The sequence below is a fragment of the Anastrepha ludens genome, chromosome 3, assembly GCF_028408465.1.
Source record: "Anastrepha ludens isolate Willacy chromosome 3, idAnaLude1.1, whole genome shotgun sequence".
NCBI classification, from domain to species: Eukaryota; Metazoa; Arthropoda; class Insecta; order Diptera; family Tephritidae; genus Anastrepha; species Anastrepha ludens.
Window position 1 is genome coordinate 20,802,225 of NC_071499.1, and position 20,065 is coordinate 20,822,289.

The window sequence follows — 20,065 nt, forward strand, 5'->3', positions numbered from 1 at the left end:
ATTAGCTAATCAACCACGATTTTTTTGTTTTTCATGTAAATGCCATTCGTCGAGGTGCTAATTGGTTCTTATTGCAGCAAACTTTTGGGATCCAAAGCAACTCAAGAACTGTGCCTGAAAATGACCTCGAAAAGACACTGTCGACAAAGTCTTAAGTTATTTATAAACACTAAATGCCATAAAATATTTTTCAAAAAAAACTCTACACCTACAAAACCGCCGATTAGATGCGAGCATAAAGCAGCTTTCTTTACCTTGGGATTACAAGGACAAAACACCTAAGAGGCAGACATAAATATGCGACACTAATCACCCATTTATAAATGACACCAGTGGTTGTGGGAATGTTTGTGTGTATGTGTGGATACACATATTTGGCTTCCCCCCAAGGTAGTTTCACAAATTCAAGATTTAATTATACTCGTAAATGTTGTTTATGGGCAGCTAAAGTACGATGGAAGCAGTGATGCGGTAAATGGGATAGGACGAGGGGAGAGGGGCGAAAGTGATTTGTGTGTGTTTGTGTAACTATTTTTACAATTCGACCGTTTTCGCATTTAAATTGAAATTTAAATTCATGCCTAATACACACACACAGTCATTTGCGCACTTACACCGTCATGCGGCAAGCAAACATTTATACAGGAAAGGGGCTGAGATCCACATACACCAGTAAATATATGCACAAGACTGCCTACGTATGCGTGAGTACTTCAACCAACCAACAGAAACGTTAAAGATGCTTTGTTGTGCAATTCAAACAAGGGGCCTGTGTCGACCACAAATCAAACACACACACTTGCACGTGCGCTCTCATATTTACATAAGCAGACAAACTCGGCGCTGTCAAAGCTCACTAAAGTTGAGTTTGTGTTGTGCGCCGCTCAACAGCAGCCAGAACAGCAAGAACACCGAGAACAACAAGAACGGCAACACCTCATCAACGTTTTGGCAGCATCTCGTCCCATCATGCACACAACTGCAGAGACATATAAAGCGCGGCAAAACGGCAAGTCAATCGCATATATAAGGCCAGTGCTGTGCAAAATCCTGGCAACCTCTGTTACGAAACTAAGTATTTATGTCGAATGAACGGCTAAAATAATAAAATAACCATAAAAAATAAAGTAAAAATCAGAAAAAAATTCGACACTTTCTTCAGTAGCACTACGACAAAGGTGCACAGTTGGAGTAGACAGGCAAATAGTTGTTTACTTCCCAAGAATTCTCTTATATCGAATGCAATATGAAAGCAGTGATTCCATAAATCTGTTGTGATAATAATGACGTCGTAGATGAGACACGTTTTAGTAGACTTCGAAACTGTTGATAAAATCATGGAAAACTGCACCCATTTACATAAAGCAGGCCTCAAGAAAAAGCTTGATGCATAGGAGCCACATAAAGTCGACTCATTTGAGCGGATTTTAAATGCATAAGAAAAATGCCTCCCATACTAGAACAACAGCTGACAAATGTCGTAGTCAAATAGCTGTGAGCTGGCCCCGGCGCAAGGCCTACACTTAACTTGGCATTAAACTGGCTGAATCATTTTTTTTTTTTATATGAAAATTGGAAAAGTAATGAATTACAATCACAATGAATTAAAAAGCATTAGCGACTAGGCCATGGCTGAATCATCTGCTAAAAACTTGTAAAGATTGGCTAACTTGGGAGTAGTTGTTCCAGTAGTTGAATGAAGATAATCATATTTTGAAGTTAGCCCTTTATTCAGATGAAAGATGGGCAACGTCTGAGCGCAAGAATCATCCACTAAAATCTGCTGTGATAGACTCAAACGTACCCTGATGTAAGCCCTTTATTTCGATGAACGGTTGCAATGTCTGAGGATAAGAATCATCCACTAAAATCTGCTGTCATAGAGTCAACCTCAGATCTTTACCCACTTCAGATCTTTAATGCCACCAGCTAAGTGACTTAAAACAGTTGATCGATCAGAAGTGAACAGAATTGCCGAGCAAAGAGGACGTTGGGTGCGTCTTTAACGGGCCGAGTTTCTGCGAGAGGTTCTACTGCTTTGGCAATATGTGTCGGAATTGGAAATTGAAGAAAAAGAACGAAACAGGTGGAGAAAGAAGAAGGTGCTTTGGATTAGAGAATGACGACCAACAGTACATAATTATTGCTTTTTTTTAAACTCGCAATATCCGCAGGTGTGAGAATTCCGCAAAAAAGTGAGAACCCAGATGTCTAAATCTTTGTGCGACGAGAAGGGCAGCCGAGAAGAAGGTGCTGAGATGATTCCACCTCATTTGAGGTGGAGTTGAGGCTACTCCAAGTCTCACTACATGGATTCCTAACGGACATTATGCGGTAATGATACCCACCAAATTCAAAAGCTGCGGCTTTGTTAGCCTTAGACGTTCCCTCGAGTGTCTTCGAGTGCCCTCGAGGTCCCTCGATCTAGCAGTAACAAAAGGATCTCACGACTTTGTACGTTTGTGGACTAGCCCAACGCTCGCTGAAGTGGTGCGATGCTCATTTTTCTAGAAGCAGACCACAGGATCTCAAGCGAACCACAGTACAGGGTCCCCTGTCTAATCAGCTCATCAGCCCAGCAATTTCCCTCTACGCAACTGGGATTGAGAACCCAGATGAGCCTTATGTCCAAGTATAACGATGCAATCGAGGGAGGAGTCAGGTATTTCCCAAATAATTTCGAATGAGCCCAATGCCCCAATTGCCGCTTGGCTGTCGGAGCACGCATTTGCGGCCTTTACAGAAGTAAGTAAGCAATCTAGTGCTTCCTTAAAGGCGGCCACCTCCACTTGTAAAACACTAAAGAGGTCCGGCAGCCTAAATCTGAGCTTCATCGGAAGCTGCCCGCAGAACACTCTCCCAACAAACTCCTCCGTTCAACTTCGAGTCATCCGTAAAAATATTTGCCGTGCCCTATCACGCTTGAGAGAATATGAATAGGGAAAGTACCGCGCGGGCCAGCGAGGGTGTACAATGATTCAACACAATGGGGACGAACTGAAAGTTTTTCAGAATACTAGAGTGTCCGTAGCTTAACACGTTCCCTGTCCCAATACAAAAATGCAAAATTGACCGACAAGTCCAACAGGGTTTTTTGAATAATTTGCTTTTTGTAGTCATAGGATAGCTTTAGTAATAATAATAATTAAAAAACAAAAAACGGATGTAGGGTATTTCTACCTGAAACACATATGGTCCATGAGCGTAGAGGGACATTTTTGCTTCTGCACGTTCATGAAACACATGTGGTTCATATACCCCCTGACGCACATATGGCTCAGGAACGTATCACTGCTTATCAGGCGCACGTTTACTGAACCATATGTGGTTCAGCGGACAGGGAATGTGTTAAGTCTTGTTTATGGCTCGAACAACTCAATCTGAATGCGACGCGTGCAGCGGTAGTTCTCCCTGCGATGCCCACGGGTAACACATTCAGCATAGCGTTAGGCGCTAGAGTCGGAGTGATCCGAAGCGCTCAACTGATTACAATGAGAGCATACTTTTCGACCTTTTCCAGCTTCTTAACCAATGTCGTCCTGTCCAACGAGTCAACCAGACAAGGACTCTGTAATTGGCTTTAGAATTGTGTTATATAATCAAAATGTAAATGTAGGCGAGAGACGCCATCTTTTGCCGATAACGCACCTTCATCCATGCAAGCCGAATGTTGCCTTCCTAATTCTCTCCTCAATTTTGGACTTTCACTTTAGCTCTCTGTCAAGTATGTGTGCCAGGTACTTCACCCTGTCAGAGAGCACCAACGGAGCGCTTGCCATTGAGGGGAGAAATACTCTAGGTATTTTATATTTTCTCGTAAACGGGACGAGTTCCGTCTTCAGAGGATTTACCGACAGACCGCAATATGTGCTTCTAGACTTAGCTAACCCTGTATCAGTTCCATCAGGGTAGTTAAAAACTTCCCTCTGACAATAAGTGCCACATCATCCGCATAAGCAATCACCTTGCAGCCTCTCTTCTCCAGCTCTTCTAACAAGTCGTTAAGCACAACAACTCAGAGTAGTGGCGAGAGAACACCTTCTTACAGAGTGCCTCTGCTCACCAGCCGGCTTAGAGAGGCGCCGCCGAACTCTGTTGGCTAAATAGAGAGTGTTTTTCCGATAAGTATCTCGAATTAGAAGTATTAATTTCCGTTCCTCATTTTCTTAATATCTCGAATTTCACCGAATCCTGCGTTTGATTTTTAGCTTCAAATATTTTGCTAAAGAGGGCGAGCTGCTAAAACTTTGCGCACTACTTGTACTTTTCACACACACATACACATACACACGTGCCTATCTCAACATAATTATGTGATGATGGTAAACCAGCACTTACATCACAACGTCGTCATCATCATCGTCAATGGCATCAACAAGTGTTGCGATGGCACAAGCAATAGCAGCATTAACAGTAACAGGGGAAACAAAAACAATAACAACAACGATCATTAGTGTTTAATGTTGGCTGTTTAGTTAGCATAAAATCGATATTTCACAAAGTTGTTTTTGCTGTTCAGAGGCTTTTAAATTTGTAGTAAGTAAGTAGTGAGACTTTATGTTGTTTTTGCTATTAAAATTTTTGTTGCTCACGCTTCGCATTTTCATTTCGCACAGCTGAAATGACTTACCCATTTTTGTAATTGTTGGTTGTGTGGGTTCACTTCTACACCGACTGCCTCATTAGTCGGTTTAATTACTTTTCCTTTATGATTGGATGTTTAGTGCGAAAGTTTTGTTTAAATTGCGTATTTCGGCATAAATATCATATCAAATTTTTATAGGTAAAGGATGGTAAAGGATGAAGTTGTCTACATCTTAGAAGTTCGAATTTCATTTCGAAGTAGTCTACGCTTATAAAACCCTGAAAATCGGAATCATTTGCATAAAGCTGATCTTAAAGAACAGCCACAGGAAGTCCAACCTTTTTGAGTGGTTTCAAAATATATATGAAAACTGGGAAGTCGAGGTAAAATAGCCGTCAGCTGACACACGTGCAAGGTCTACACTCAACTTGGCATTAAACTCGCTGAGTCAACGGCTAAAAACTTGTAGAGGTAGGAACGTTGAAGTTTATGTTGGGATTAGTTGTTCCAGTAGTTGAATGAAGATCAGCATATTTTGATGTAAACTCTTTATTTCGGTGACTGATTGCAACGTCTCAGCGCAAGAATCATACACTAAAAGCTACTGTCATAGACTCAAATGTATCCACCTCAGACTTTTACTGCCACCAAATAAGCGGAGCTCGGAATACATTTTTAAGTAGACTATGCCTATAATTATCCAAGCGCTTTCAGCGGGAGTTAAGAATCTGGGAGTGATACTTGACTCCAAAGTCCATTAGAAGGCCAGTTGTGTACTTCTACTACTCCAGGCTCAAGGCACGGGTTGTTCTTTGGATGTACAACGTAGTGCTTCTGCCAATTTTACAGTTCGAATCTCTTCGGGAGGGCTAATAATATGACTAAATTGAGGATGTATAAACTTCTGCTTGTATTCGTTTTACCGGAGCTTGTAGAACTTGTCTCAGTGTTGCCCTTAATGTCGTTTTGTACAAAATGTAATAAGGTTAAAGGAGGTTGGCCTCTGGAGATAATCTCTCTATCCGTAAACTGGAGTTTGAGGGTCGTGCAAGGGCAATCTTTCCATGCAGGCAGTGTTGGAATGAGAGGAAAATCTGTACCGAAGCTGGTATCTCTGTCTTCACAGTCGGGGCAGCGGTTAGATCGAACTCAGCTAATTTGCTTAAAATTGCTGAATACTGCTAGTGTTTTTCAAACAGAAATCTTTGTGATTTTACAGGTGTGCAAAAAGAAGATTTCGTTAAAATTAAACTATAATTAAGCGTATAGTGCCTGGATTTCAGTGTTCTCTACTTTATATTTATTTTCGTAGGTGAAATTAAATTAAAAGGTTGCTCATGGGCTCACTTGGACGAGAAATACCAACTTTGCATCCTGTCGTACCATTGATGTAAAAAAAGAGGAAAGTGAAGAAAGGGCCCAGAGACGGTACGATACTTGAGTAATAGTTACTGAAATTATTTTACCTCATCCTTCGAGAAGCTGCCAAAAAAGTCGAAGTCATACAAAGTCTCATCGCGTGGATACCTGGCGGACAATGTTTTGTAGGGCACCCACAAAATTCTAGAGCTGCGCTTTTGTTAGCCGTAGGACTTTTCTCAAGTGCCTTCGATGTACTCCTAGGCAGAAGGATCTCACAACTTTGCACATTTGGACACTAATCCAGCGCTCGCTGAGTTGATGCGAGCACAGGCTGCTCCGATTTTAGCACCGATTTTTAAGTAAACACCAATCCAATTAGTTTACGCCAAAATCACCTTGAGGGTGGCCAGGTTACTTAGCTCATCCGCCCAACATTTTGCCCCAATGCGCCCTAAATGGCCCTAAAAAAAAAAACTGGCACTTGGCAAAAAAAGGAACTACACTCGGAGGCGCGACCGCTATTAGAAAAAATGTTTTCTATCATTCGGTGTATCATGCACGGAGACTCGAACCTGGGCACTTCCGAATGGTAGTCACAAACAAACCCACTCGGCCTCGGCGAGCCATTTCGGATAAACTGAAAAAGGAATGAAAAAAAAGTCCGACGGTCTTATTTGTCTGTCCAACGTCCTCTGAAACTCTCATTCGCTTTCGATATTGCTCCGCATTTAAAGAGTTTTCAAAAGGCAAAACAGATTCAGTTGCTAATGGCTCGCTCTTCATTGGTGCCGGCCGATCTTAATGTTAATTGCAAGATTATGGACTGGACGATGTTAATAAGAATTTTAATTAACTTTGTTGCAAATATCGATATGTTTGAACGTTTTTGCTTTAGAATATACTAAAAAACATCCAAAAACTTTTTTAAGCGACTTTTTTACCCAGTTGAAGAGTTTTTTTTTCCTTGAAAAACCACTTTTTTTTCTACCTTCCCCAAAAATTCGAATTTTACGTGTTTCTCCCAATTTTCTTAGTTCACATCGAAGATAATTACATCAAAATTAATGATCTTTTTTTTTTTTGTTTTCAGATGAAAATTGCAAGTTGTATCTTGTACAGAAGTTGGATACAGGCGCTCTGGGAATCTATTGATAACTCGACTTACAATATATTGTTGGAGATTGTACAAATTTTTTTTTTTAGTTCAAATATATATTAAACTATCCCCAAAACTTCATTTGGCTAATTGTTTTTTTTCTCATCCTACAACGCTTCGCGAAAACTACTGAATTTAGGACATCTAATTGGCCCGCCGGCCTTAAGGTTGATGACTGCGCGCTGACTGCTAGCATGGAAAGAAAAATTTTAAGAAAGATCTTTGGCCTAATAAGAATATATGATGGTACCTATAGAATTCGACTGAACTCTGAACTGAACGATCTAACTCAGAACGAGACAGCGCATAAGATGGCTAGGTCATGTGATCCGTATGCCTGTTGACTGTACCGTGAAGAAAGCCTTAACAGAAAAGCTAATGAGCGTGAAGGCCAAAGGCAGACCGAGGAACAGTTAGATAAACGCAGTGGAATACCATCTTAAGAAGTTGGAAATACGTAACTACGGGGCAAAAACTCACGATCGACCGCTTTGGAGGAGCATTTTGAAGGAAGCTTTGACACAGTCCGCGTTGTAACGCTATCAGGGAAGAAAGATCTCGAAAAATGCATATTATTCTGCAAAACTAATAAATTGTTTTAAATTAATTAAGAAAGGCACATATTCTAGCACTTCTAGATGTGACTTTAAGATTGGCATCTCACCATCAATATATATGTAATAAGTTGCATGACTCTAATGTCAAAATAAGACCTTTCTGTTTTTTGTTTTTTTTCAAAAGGAAGCAGACCCAATAGCCGAACTTTAGCTTAGTAGGTTAGCCCTAATGCAAAAAGTTCCCTAAGTTTATATTATCAAAATAATAATATCAAAAAGCAGTTCGGAGTTAATAAATCGTCGAGAATATCTTCTTGATAGAACCATTGACAATTCATTTGAGGCATTGCAAGCTGAGAAACAACGGAAGGATCAAAAATTGGTTGGCGCGAAACAATCTACATATAAATCACGTTGGACATGAGTGTATGCATTTCTCTATACTAGCTTATCGTAACATGGAATCAACGGAACAAGTTGATTTGCAGCGTAAAGTTATGGAGGATCCTTCAATGCCAATTAAACAACGTGAAATGGAGTCGAGAAAAAAAATTTGGAGAACCCAGTAAAATTCAAGGAACTACATCGTATTCTCAAGACTAAAAGTCGAAGAAATCAAAGAAAAAACACAAAAAGCGATCTAAATCATCCACCAGAAGGCACATCTGATTCCGATACCGACAGCGCTACTGCAGTAGATTTAGATAAGGAGTTGGCAAAAAAATATAAAAAATTGAATAAGAAGACTTCTGTATTAAGCCTGTCAAAGTTAATGGATGCTTAATTTGAGACTATCGCAATAGAGTTGGATAAAGCGGCAAGAAGTGGGAGCAGAAAAGACCGTCGAGATCACTCGTTCAGCAACGATCGTCACGATAGCAATTATAGAAGAAAGAAGTCGAGACATCGCAAAAGAAGAGAAAGTGAAACTTATTTTGATAGAAATGGAAACCAATAAAAATCCAGACAGTCGTGTTCTATATTTCCGAAAAACTACAATGCAAGTACAACACGATCACCCGCAGAGCCGCGAAAGCGGCAGTTTTCCAGTTCACCTTTATTAGAAAAGGAATTGGACAAATTTTCAGAAAATAAATGGAATTGCTCGTATGATCAGGAAGGAAGGTCGAAGGTTTAAGAGTACAAAAAGCAAGAAAGGTAAAAAATCATATAAACTCTCGTTCCAAAGTTCGCGTTCCAGTCGTTCAATAAATATCAGATCAGTCCATAAGTTCGTGCGTATTTTACCCATAGTTTCACTTTTGTACGATTTTTGCGTACAAAAATTATTCGCGGAATATAACGGAACTATTTATATTTTCCTTGATATATTGCGCATTCAACAAGTGATTTTTTTTTCGGATAGAAGCACGTGTTGTTAAAAAATAAAATGGAATCTTCGAACGCGGATAAGAGGCATATTTTGTATTTTTTTTATAAAAGTGGTAAAAATGCAACAACTGCTGCTGCAGAAATAAACACTGTTCACTGAGAGGATACCGCGAGTGTAAAGACTGCGTAAAAGTGGTTCTCAAAATTCCGAAGTGGTAACTGCGACGTAGAGGATGCCCCGGGCGCTGGCCGTCCTGAAGTCTTTAACTCCGACGCCTTGCTCGCACTCGTGGAACCTGAGCCAAATTTGACAGTCGATATGATAGCTCAGAGGTTAAATTTATCGCATGGAACAGTTCACAGGCAACTGGTTCAGTTGGGAAAAGTTTCAAAGCTGGGAAAATAGGTTCCGCATAGACTTTCCGTCGCCAACCTTCAGAAGAGAGTGAATGTGTGTTTTCAACTGCTGCAACGGCTTGAAAATGAAAGTTCTTTGAACCGTATCGTTACTGGTGATGAAAAATGGGTCCTTTACAATAATCCTGTTGGCAAACGCCAATGGTTAGATAAAGATGAAACACCAGAACCGACCCCTAGAGATGGCCTTCATCCCAAGAAGATTCTCCTGTCTATTTGGTGGGGTGGGATATGGCCGGTATTGTTTATTATGAACTTCTGGAACCAAACCAGACGATAACTGCTGATTCTTATTCCCATCAGCTACTTAAAAAAATCGACCGTCTTTAGTGGATAGACGCAAAGTTTTGTTTTACCACGTCAACGCAAGACCTCATACCGCAAGGCAAACATTAGGCAAGCTGAACATGCACGGATGGGAGCTAATGCCGCGTCCACCATACTCTCCGGATATTGCACCTTGTCATTATTACCTTTTCCGTGGACTTCAATCCCATATGAGTAACAAGAACTACTCCTCAAAAGAAACTATAAAAAAGGATATCGAAGCGTATTTTGGTTCCAAGGACAACAAATTTATTGAGCAGTGAATTAAAAATTTGCCTAAACGTAGGGAAAACATTGTAAATAATGAAGGAAAATATATTATTGATTAATAAATACTTTAAACACCTTTTTGATTAATTTTAAAACCACCTTTAAAAAACGCACGAACTTATGGACTGACCTGATAAAGACAGACCAACATCGCTCAGCAACGCGGTCACCTAAAGGTACAAGAAGGTGGCTACGTTTGAGGTACCAACGCAGATATTCACGTTCCCACAGCTGGAAAAAAAAAAATATCAGGCGACATACCCGACCAGTTGAAAGTAAAAGCACAAGCTCTCAAAAAAAATTAAGCGATGCGGAAAAGAGGTAAAAAAACATCGCGAATCAAGTGCCCGAGAAGAAGAAAAGTAAAAATCGCAAGAATTCGATAAGGAATTCATCAGCAAAGAAGTAAAACAGGCGCGCCTAGGCGGTTGCAATTCAATCCTCAGTTGGATCACGAATACATTCAAACTTGAGCAATATACAACGCACTTTTGCTGCCATGAACTTAAACTTTACGAAAAAGTAAATGTTTTTTCTGGACATTTTCTTAATTTATGTCTACAAATCCGCAGATACAAAATTTATACAATTCCTTCCAGACACTCCATTATATTTCTGGTATGTGGACTAAAGTCAAAGATGTGTTTTTAGTCACATCCCTTGTGAATATGTCATTGTTAGTTAGGCTTAAATTAACAAAATCTTAAACTTGGATAAAACTACGTTAAAGGTGATTTTCAAACCGCATTTGACTTCTTTTTCCCATTAATTCCTTAAATACGGATTTTTCAACAGGGAATAATACATTAGAATTCCGCTGTTGGCTACCTTTTGTGCATAGTTGTTGCTATGGGAATAGTTCATTTTCTAATTAAATTAGTTGCACACATACATATGTATGTACATACAAATACATACAAGCGCGCAAGGTATGCTAATGTTTGCCACTGTTGCTGATGTTAATGGGATTTCACATTTGATGAATGCCGTGCGAACTGCCTGCTATGCGTACTTCCTTTTATACTTAAATGCGTGCGTGGATGTGCGATATTGTAATGCACTGTGGAGCCGACATGAATATGCAGTTACATCTGCCAGCCTTCCCTTATTTCTATGTGCGATTACAACGGAGCAGCTGCTGGGCATTTACTCGAACTCGAACACGAGCAGCTAAAATGTTCACTTCCACGAGTGGCTAGCCATTTGATGGGTGAGAGTAGTAAATTAGCGCATTTTCTTTCGGAGAGTAAAAAATTAAATATGCTTTTTGCTGCTTTTGTTGTTGTTATTTCTTTGGAAACACTTTGGCATGAAAGTAGGTGCTTTCTGGTTGTGTAAATTATGAAGTAGTGGGCGGACAGCACCGATTCGAAATCTGCATTGCTTCGCCAACTTGAAATGTGCGTTTCTCAAATGGCACTTCGAAAGTATGAAATTTACAAAAATGAGGTCGAGGTATTTTTGCAAGTTTTTATAATGAAAAGTTTTGATATTTACTGCACTACACTTAAAAACAAAGTTCATTAGTTAACCGATCCTGAAAAAAGTTTGATGAGCTTGAAATTTTTACAGATGTTTAAAAAGGTATAACGTTGGACCAAGAATAGCGGGCGCTCCGTGACAGATGACCCTCTCTGACTCTCTGACTCGGGACTTATCCTTGACAGAGGAATTACGTAGCAGCCCAACAATGAGGAAAAAATTATGAAGGAACTGTCGCTTTGTATGGATGTAGGGGCGCTATCGGCAAATGGAACTCTCGACTAAAGTTACGTTTTGGCTATATAATACAATTCTAAAGCCAATTGCGGAGTCCTTGTCTGATGGAACTCGTTGGACAGGACGACACCAGCTAAGAAACTGGAGAGGGTCCAAAGTTTTGCCCTCATTGGAATCAGTGGGGGGCTTAGGACCATTTCTACTCTAGCGCTTAACACAAGGCTGAATGTGGTACCCGTGGACATTGCAAGAGAAACTTCCGCTGCTTGCGCCGCAATCAAATTGAGGTGTTTGGGCCATAAGGTAGACTTAAGCTACATACACTCCAGTATTCTGAAAAACTTTCAGTTCAATCCCATAGTGCCGGATCATTGTACACCCTCGCTGGGCCGGACCAAAACTTTTTCCATTCATACCTTCTGCTCAAATATGAACGAGACGTTATCAATAAAAAGGTCCGCGGATGACATGTGGCAAAAATAATTTTTTTGTTTTTTGGTAGGACTGTTATAAGCTTACATGGCAAATTTCAGCGTGATATGTCACATAGTTTGTTTTCTGTGCTACTGTAAACAAGTCAATCTCGAGTGTGTTCTTCGAATTTAACGATGGAAATTCAAGTTGAACAAAGAAAAGGAAAAGTAAAGGAAATTGTGCTTGAAAATCGCACAAATCGCAAAATCGGTTAACGCTGAATATTATTTAGACGTTTTAAAGCGTTTGCGCGAGAACATTCGTCTTAAAAGGAAGGAATTGTTGGACAACAAGTCATGGTTCTTGCATCACGATAATGCACCAGCTCACACATCACGTCTTGTTCGCGATTATTTGAACAAAAATAATGTTAATATCGTTCCGCAAGCACCGTATTCGCCTGATATGGCTCCATGTGACTTTTTCTTGTTTCCCAAGCTCAAGTTGCCGCTCCGTGTAAAACATTTTGAGACAACTGAAGTGGGCGGGAGGCAACATTTGAAGGCAGGGCATGGCAAACATGTTTACGGATGGCTCGAAGTTGGACCGAAGAGTTGATGGGGGAGTATTCTGCGAAAAGCTCCCCATAAAGCTCAGATTTAGGCTATCGGATCACTGAAGTGTATTCCAAGCCGCTATTGAAGAAGCAGTTGATTGGGCGGCAATTAGGGACCTGGAATCATTGCTTGTACGTTCGAAATTAGTCGAAGAATGCTTAACTTCTCACTCGACTGCATCTGAATACTTCGATATTAGGCTTATTTGAGTCCCTGGTCACAGTGGCACTGCGGAAAATTGCTGGGCTGATGAGCTGCCTAGACCCTCGCATGAGTCGCACTCAGAGAAATGAGAGCATTGGGATTCCCTTGATAATCTGTGGTCTACTCCTAAAAAAATGGGCCTCGCGCCAACTCAGTGAGCGCTGGGGTTAGTGCGCAAACGTACAAAGTCATGAGATCTTTTTGGATACGGGTAGATCGGGTGCGCTCGAGGGAGCCTCTAGGGCTAAGTAAGCAGCAGGTCTTGAATTTGGTGGGTGTCTTTACCGCATATTGTACATTAGGTATGCGTGTGGTGAGATTTGGAATTTGGATTGGACGAGGTGGAATCAGCTCAGTACCTTTTCCTCTGCTACTCTGCTTTCCCGCGCTTACACCCTTTTTGGGTATTTGGCCGAGTTCTTCCTGCTATTTGTGATGGAATCAAATGGAAGAACCTACAGTTTTTAGCCGCCGCCAAACGGCAAATATTTTTCTTTTATGAGGATATTTTTATGGCAGAAATACACTCGTAGGCTTACCATTGTCTGTCGAGTGGTGACCGCTATTAGATAAAAAAAATCTGTAATTTTTCGGTTTTATGCACAGATATTTGAACCTATGCATTTCCGAATGGTAGTCACACCAGCCCATTCGGCTACGGTGGCTGCCTCTCATGGGGATAAGAGTCAGATATCTGGGCTCTCATTTTTTTGCTACACCTACGACTATAGCAGGATTCAACATTACACACCTGGTGAATTTCTTCAGAAGCTGGAAGGTGTTAAGGTAGTAGCCCGGTGTGACGGGCACAAAAAATCAATGTTTTTTTACATTTTTTGAAAAAAAAACATCTTAAAAATATACTATAAAACTTTCAGACAGAAATTTTAATTATTTTTAAAGTTATAGCTAAAATAAGAGAGCGCGCCGTAGTGTGAAAGCGTGTGACACGCCAGCAGCAGCTGCTCTGACGGTCCCCTCTTCTGTTGTCGAAACTTTAAACTCGTTTTTCTCAAAACCATGTTTTCGAAAATGAATTGAAAATTTCGGGGAATCACTGACTCAAAACTATTCAACCGATTTGGCTAAAAATTTAACCCGTTTTTCTAGACACACATATCTAGATCCGGGGCCTTTAAAACATTAAATTTTTTAATAATAAACTATTTAATGTAAACAATTTATGAAGAAAAAAAAATTAGATTTTAAGAACTTTTTTCAGAAGTCCGCCATTTTGTTTTTGTTTTTTTATTTTTATGTATATTTTAGGTTCGGGACCTAAAATAAAGTCTACAAAATAATAATCTCTTTGATTTTTTTATTTCAGATGACTTTGGAAGGCTGTGTGTTTCCTCGAACCAAACCATCTTTTTTTTAAGGACTCTACTTTGACGTCAAAAGTTTTAAACAAATTAATATAAAATTAACTTTAAAATTTTTTTTTTTATATACTTCAAAACACCAATAAAACATGTAAAAACTTCAAAACGATCGCATTTTATTTTCTTTTTAAAAAAGATTCATGAAAAAACGTTGAAATTTCGGTCGTTACACCGGACTACTACCTTAATGCAATGTAAGTAGTTCTTCCCCCTCTATTTTTCCTCTGTATGAATTCGTAATGTACGAATTTGATCCTTTGTCCAAGTATACCGCCCTGGCTTGGGCAGCCATTTATCGTTTCCTGTTCCATCCTAAGACAGTCTAGTCTATTTAACTGATTCCAGAACTTGACTTTGGTAAATTTTCGCCACTCTTGACACACTTCTGGCCCACAGCGTGATGGTCCACCCTTTACATACGTACATATCTCCGTATGCACGTACAGAATACACATTCGTGCCCAATATTCTGCTGTTCTTATCTGTATTTTGCACGAATTCTCAGAAAATTATAAACTTAATCAAATAAAGTTGCCGCTTGACCAAATGCAACAGACATTCGAACGGTCATAAATGTTGTGCTTCAAGTATTCATGGAGCATTCCACAGAAAATGGTTGATTGCTATTACTTAACGAAGTTTATTTCTTGGATTTTTTTACAAACGAATACGAAATATAAGTATCTATTGTAATTGTCTAAAAAAAGCCACCTACAAATTTATCTTAGCCATTTTTTTGTCAGTAAGCTACAAATAAATATGTGTGTCTTATAGCCCAACCTACACGCAATATATGGGCTCCGCCGTGGTATGCTTGCGCCAAGAACTATTAATTGGCACCCCAAGGGGTCTACTCGTATATTAAAAAAAAAATGCTCATACTACAAAGTTTTTTCAAAATCTCATCAAAACTTTCATATTCCTAACCATCATTTTTAGACTTTTTCGAAGTATGCAGCTTATAGCCCACTTAATTTTAGTATAAAAAAGTGGAGTTTAGAATAACTCTAAACTACCATAGATTTAAAAAAAAAGTTTTCGCGAGGTGTCACGCCTTTTCATCTATATAAAGTACATCCAGATTTTTTTTTATTATTTATTTATGCATTTATTTGTTAGAAATATAATTAAGGCACTAGTAGGTAAGACTATCGGCGTAAAATAATATAAATAGATATTTTACTTAATTATATTGTAAAAAATTATTACAATAAAATTAAATTGTGTTGGATCTCAATGAACAAAATTGTAAAAGATAAACTTATACAATTTGATGCATAAAATCATAAATTTTTGTCATATTTTATAGAGAAATCTCTTTTAATAAATCTAAATGTTTCTTGTCTTTAAACCTGTTGTTTCTGCCGTTGTTGTACTTGGTGCAGTAATCTTTTACGTGAATAATGGACAGTGGACAGTTAGACGCTGAGCAAATTGGTGCAAGCAGTCTTTTAGAAGTTGTTGGTGAGTGATATTTGTGTGTCCTAGTTGGAATCAGGTGAAGATTTTCGTCGCTTCAGTTGGAATACTTGCCTTTAGTAGACGGGATTTATGGGATTTTTTAATAAGAGGTGTTATTTTGATATTCAAAGATAAATGCAATTTTTTAATATAAACGATCGGCTGTTTATTTCGTTATAAAGAGGAAGGTATGCCGTTAATAGTGGAAAATAACATCAGGCAAATGACCACCACGACCACGCTTACAGGACAATATCCTTTTCATGAAATTTTGCATAATCGAATTGCAAATTGGCTGCGCTATGTCCTCGATAGCCTCACGAATTCCATCTTCGAGGTCTTGAATCGACCCTGGGCTGTTGGCGTAGACCTTCTCTTTCACGAGGCCCCCAAGAAGAAAAAAGTCACAAGGTGTTAAATCACAAGATCTCGGTGGCCAATTGTGATCCCCTCTTCGAGAGATAACACGGTCCTGAAACTTTTCCCGTAAAAGATTAATGGTTTCGTTGCTTGTATGGCACGTAGCGCCACCTTGTTGAAAATAAACATTGTCCAGATCGATACCATCTAATTCCGGCCATAAAAAATCGTTAATCGTCTCTCGATAGGGCAATACATTCATTCATAACACCTGTTATTGGAAAACCCTTTATATTTCACTTCTTTCAAATTTTAGTTGTAGGCAGAAATCAGCGATTGCGCGAAAATTAAGTAAAGCATTGACAATTTCGCATTTTTTCATTCCGAAAGTGATGAAATCCAAAAATTTTAAGAGTAGTTTACGGAAAACTTTGATACAAAATTTGTCAGCATAATTTTATCCATTTTTACGTATTAAATGTATTTTGAAATTCTCCATTTTCAATATTTTTAAGCAGTTCAGATATTCTCCTCCTATTTCTGGTGTGCATCTTGAATGTTTTCCACAAATAGGGGGACCTACAGTTTTACCCCGCCTCCGAAAGGCAAATGGTTTTTTGTTTTATGAGGAGCCTTTTCATGACAAAAGTACATGCGAATGTTTTCGACCGCTATTAGAAAAAAGTATTTTTATCACTTGTTGTTTCATGCCTGGTATTTCAAGCTTAGCCACGCACCAACCCCTTCGTCTGCCCAGTTGACTGTCCAAATAGGAATAGAAATAATCACATACTGAATAGTGCCAAATTGTAGAGCTTTTAATTTTCCGAAAAAGATTATCCAAAAGTTATAAAAATCCGCCTTCCTACGGGATGAGTGTCACTAAAATTTCTAGGCAAGCTCTCTCAGCATCTTCTGTCCTAAGGGGTTACATATAGTACGTCCAGCAGGGTCAAAGATGCGCTGAAAGAAAAACTGTTTCTAGAAGGGATTACAATAGAAATAAATATACGGAAATGTATACATTGTTCATTAGTACTTATACTTTATAAAAAAACTTGATTTCTGTTTTGTTTACAAAAATTAGTCTAAGAAAAATCACTTGACCCAAAGTACAATGAGAAAAAAGTTGCTCCACGGTCTGCATCATTTATCCTTGAAATGTTGATGGATCTGTAAAAAGTAAAAAAATTCTTGTAAAATAGAGTTGCAGTTATAGACTGTCGAGCCGGATTTTTGAATTACGAGAAATTTTGCAATTTGCGGCTTTTTAAAAAAAGATGCATTTTACGTCGTAAATGTTACACTTTAATTATGTTTATAAAATTCTTTAACAAAAATATCAAAAACCAAATCTATAGAAAACTTTCGAATAAAAATAAAAAAAACGCATAAAATAGTTTTAAAAATTGTATGAGTTATCATGCAGGCCGTGCCGGAAAAAAGTAGTTTCGAGAAAAACGAGTTTAAACTTTCGGCCTAGACGACGGACAGCTACCCGTGCGCATCAAATTCTCGTCTATTTAATCTTTCAAATCTTTTATGTGCCAACGTGCAGCTCTACGAAGAACGACTTCAGGCTTATAAGTAATGAGCAATTCCTGAACTTGAGCATTCCATGGAAAATCTCAGTATAATTACAGTTTGATGAAGAGACATACGAGGGGTGCCTTTTATATGTCGGGATTGGAGAACAAAAACAAATTTTAATGATCGAAAATCACTTTATTGTTTTTCAAAATATTCTCCATGAAGATCTATACACTTTTGCATGCGTTTGAACCAATTGTCGAAGCACTTTGGCCACTCTGAATGAGGTACCTCCAAAACATGCATTCTGAATGCCGCAACCGCTTCTTCAGGTGTATAATAATAATAAAAAAAGGAATAGGAATAAAAAGGAGTCATTCGGTGCCAAGTCAGGACTATACGGCGGATGACCCATTACGAGTAATTCGATGTTTTGGGTGCTCAAAAATGCAGTTGTTTGAGCCGATGTATGTGAGCTCGCATTGTCCTGGTGAAGAGTGATCCGTCATTGGCGATTGGTTTTCCTAATTTCTTGGAAGACAACTGGCAAACAAATGGTTGTGTACCACTCAGAATTTACTGTTCTGCGTTGTTCTAGTGGTACGGTTGCGACATGTCCATTTTTTCCGAAAAAACAGGCGACCATTTGTTTTCCATTTGTCTAAGCTTGGTTTATGACGTTTAGGTTATGTTAAAATCGACTATCACACACTGCAGGCGGCATCTATTGACAAACAGCGGGATCTTAGTTGTGCACCTAATATTTGCAGAAGTAATCGATTTCCTTAAATTTACTTGCTAGTGGTCATTGTGGACTAAAATATTCCCGCCTATCTAAAATATAACCTTAAATCTGTTTTGTAGCATTACATTTTAATTTGTCATTAAATACCTGGGTATCTGAGGCTTAATAAGGAAGCCTTGTCTCCTGGCAACCATGGAATGTCTCATATGTACTTATACATATTTTATTTGTTCCTGCATGAGCAATTTACAGCTGCTGCTTAGAACTATAAAATGAATTTACCGACACGGCTGCAAGGCTAAAATGTTGGCAGCCTCAGCATGTAGCATTTTTTCTCCTCTTTTATTTCTTCTTTTTTCGAATCTTGTGTGCTTTTTTGTTGTTGCAAAAACTAACAGCGCACAACATAACGATTACTAATGGCAAAACTTTATCATACGTGGGCATGGACCGTGTTAATAGAGCCTGACAGCGCTCGTTTGTCTCAGCAACTGGTGGAACAATGGGTGCGCTCGTACACCTTTTACCAACACTTTTGAATACACATACACACACACACACAGCATATGCACATACATACACACATATGCACTTGTATGCTACCCATGTACTTGTTGGAGTTTCCATATTAACAAACGAGCCTTAACTTGGAGTGCATGTCTGGTCGGTACTAGGAGTACAAGTCTGAAATCTGTGTGAAGTTGGCTGTTCACCAGCGGTGACAAGTGCTATTAATGTAGCGAGTAACCACCGGAAGTTACAGCCATGGCGCTTACTTGCATATTCTAGTAAACGACTCCGTAGCTGTAGATATAACCCAGCCGGGAAATGCACTGGTTGCCACTGGTATGCTTCTCCTGAGTGGTCTTTCTTTCTAGAAGAGAAGACGAACTCTCACTGGATACCATACGGGACAATGTAGTCTTGTTATCATTTGATAAAATTAGGATCAATAGAAACAAGCGACTGCTCTTTTTGCGAGTTGGACAATGAAACGCCAGAGCACATTTTCTGCGAACTTTCTGCTCTGGCAAGAAGAAGACTCACACGCTTAAGTAGTGGAACTCTAAACTCACTGGTGATGTGGAACAAAAACCTGAGGAAGTGTTAAAATTCATTAGACGCCTCCAGTTAGAGATCCTTGATCACAATATACTACATAAGAGGTCACGTGGCCTAGTGATACTTCTTCTGATACTTCTACTCTGGCTGAGCTAAACAAAGCGTCCCAGCCATTTTTTCTTGCTCAAACTGCTGGCCGTCGTAGGCGAGTGGCTTGTTGCGTGACTACCACTCGGAAGTTCGTAGGTTCAAATCTTCGTGCATGAACCACCAAAGAAAAGTTTTTTCTAATAGCAGTGGTTCCTCGACAGACAATGACAAATATTCGAGTGTATTTTTGCATTAAAAAAGCTTCTGATAAAACACAATTTGCCATACGGAGTAGGCTTAAATTTATAGGCCCTCCATTTGAGGAACAACATCCAGACGCACGCCACAAATAGGAGAAGGGCTCGGTCAGGCACCTAGCAGAAGTTACGCGTCCATTATTTATTTATTTTTTAGAGTTCACAGTGCACTATGTCCAAATACAAACATATGGGTGAGTTAAGGTGATTCCTGACAA

General features: G+C 39.2%; 1 pseudogene; it reads left to right on the forward strand.

Annotated features, from left to right (window-relative positions):
- LOC128856590 (pre-mRNA-splicing factor CWC25 homolog) overlaps window positions 1–10,532 on the forward strand; it is a 64,818-nt pseudogene extending 54,286 nt beyond the window's left edge.
- The last annotated feature ends 9,533 nt before the right edge of the window (window positions 10,533–20,065 follow it).